A 2,500-nucleotide genomic window follows, 5' to 3' on the forward strand; every position below is an offset into this window, starting at 1 on the left:
CCTCCCTGCTCCTGCAGCTCCTTCACCTGCTCCACAATGGACCATGAGAATTTTGTCTTTTGCATAACATGAGGAATTTGTCTCCTATATTAATTTTGCCCTTTTCCAATGCAGAAACTTCAGAACCTTTGCAGTGCACAGGTGATGGCTTTATTCAGAAAAATGGTAGATTTTGCCTCTTTTCCTGGGTCTCAGAAAATCTACATTGTTGAGTAGCTTGTTACCGAATCAGGCACTTATTGTATGTACAGATTACATAAACAAGAAGGTCAATTTTGTTTCAAATCTATATGAATATGGTTCTGGGACTGAATTAACTACTGATTGAAAAGTTATACATTTTCAGCTAGCTAATCATATTTTATTTCACTGCGTACAGACAGAAGTGCAATGAAATTAGCTGTTTGTTTGTACATTCTGGAAAATGTTTTAACTTCAAGACTACAGAAAAAAGGTAGGAAAAAATTAATATATGTTCAGGTGAGATTGCCAGGGTAAAAGTAAGCAGGTGATAACTAAGCACAGCTCAACAGACACTGAGTTGATTTCTCCTGATATTTGACCATGTTTTTCCTTTCCTCAAAATGTGCTCACCCTTCCTCCATTATGAATTTACAGTTTTTAAGCATGGTTTAGTGTATCATGGGATAAAAAAAAAATCCCAGAGAGCCACTGTTGCATTCGGTTACCCAGTACTGAAATGCAAAATGCTTTGTCAAGCTTTTCTCACCAGCCAACAGATAAGAATACACATAGTAACAGTACTCATTTTATGTAGAAAAGTTATTTTACATAATTTTGGTCAAAATACACATTACCGTATCATATTTGTCTATGACCATTGAATTCTTCTTCAAGACAGGTGCTTAGTACGTGTACTGAAAACAACCTATTAAACCAGAACTACTGTTTTTAAGGACAGCCATAGCTGCAAAAGGGTATCCAGGATTATGAAACATTTGTCTGTGGGAGGGGGGAGCATAGTGGTACTTCCACAATGCCCTATTGTTCTATCATATGTAATCCTCAGTACTAGTGCCCATAATGATTCCCAACTGGTAGATGAACTACTTTGAACATCCCTGAAGCAGAATTGCTACCCACTAATGTATCAGCTAAATGTTAGAAGACTCCTAACTCCCCCATCTGTGTTTTACCTCCCCAGAGGGTAAATACATTGAGCAGCGATTCCCTTGCCTGGCACACACTTTCTAAACCTTACTGGCAATGGTTGTGATTTCCAGTCCAAGCAGCTTTGCAGTCAAAATCACCAGTTTTATGTGCTGCAGGGAACTAAACACCTACCTTATTAAAATACTGCCCTCAAAACACACTGCAGTTATGCATTGCCACTGTAATTGTTACCAGTGTAGTGCTGATAATATTGTGGATTACAGCTAACATCAGGCTATTGAATTAGTATGTGACTACCTTTTACAGTTAACTTCAGGAAATTTATTGGAATTAGGATTTTCTATTTTTTCAGGAGCAAGGTCTGTAAAGAGTAACTGAAGACACACAGAACATTGTGGATATACTGGGCTCAAAGGGAAGAAACTAAAAAAAAACCCAAAACACAAAACAAAGCAACCACCCCCAAAAACACCTCCAAAATATTAAAAAATATTCTGCTCTCTTCAGAACTAGACATGTAGCCTGCACTCATATAAATACAGCTTATTCTCAACTTGTTATGCAGAAGTTGATAGGTCTAAGTGTACAGCTAAAGGCTGCTGGATAAGGTTTGAAGGGCAAATATCATATATTTCTGCTTTTCATTTCATTTGCAGTTTATCCACATCCTTCCACTTTTTCTCATTACAGACAACTTGCCTTTATTTTTCTTCTGTGTCCACTTGTCTAATTCTAGGAGAGTGTTATCACCAGCTGCACCCTGATGTTTATTAATAATACCTCAATAAAATAATAATAAAGTCTAATTGAGAATTGCTTTTATCAACTTTGCTATATTGCCATCTATCTGAAGTTCTCAACAGCAAAGATTTAAATGTTTCATTTTATTTTTAACTTTCCCTTTTCCACATTTCAGTAATGTCAGGCAAAGAGGTATGGTTTTACTATCTGAACGAATCATGGTGTAGAATAATTTATGACTTAGGCTTGGGCTTTCAGAAAAGGTATTTCAAATCTTCACTTTGATTTGGTTGTATCAAAACTACTCAAAATAACAGCAGTGGTTTCTTGAAACTAGAATATGTTAACTGTTCCTCAATATTTTTGTACTAATGGGTTATATTTATTTGCTAGGAAACTTTGCACAGCTCTCTGATCTTAATATACTGAAGAGGCCTGACCAGCTGCCACTGTTACACTGGGTTTTAAATTTCTTGCCCCCAAAAAAGTGGAAAAAAAAAATCCCACAAATACAAGACAGAGAGGCAAACATTTTGTTTAATCATCCATATATTAATTCAGAAGTTTGAAGGGACTCCACTAACTTGGCACAAGTTTGTGTCTGCAGTTGTTGTTCGCATAAAGA

At 36.4% G+C, this 2,500-nt stretch overlaps 1 protein-coding gene across 1 annotated transcript in view; it reads right to left on the bottom strand.

The window, feature by feature from the left end:
- The window catches only part of ZNF536 (zinc finger protein 536), a 290,297-nt gene that overhangs the window by 227,566 nt on the left and 60,231 nt on the right, over positions 1–2,500 (bottom strand). The window lies entirely within an intron of this gene.

The sequence above is a fragment of the Ammospiza caudacuta genome, chromosome 13 (assembly GCF_027887145.1).
Source record: "Ammospiza caudacuta isolate bAmmCau1 chromosome 13, bAmmCau1.pri, whole genome shotgun sequence".
NCBI classification, from domain to species: domain Eukaryota; kingdom Metazoa; phylum Chordata; class Aves; order Passeriformes; family Passerellidae; genus Ammospiza; species Ammospiza caudacuta.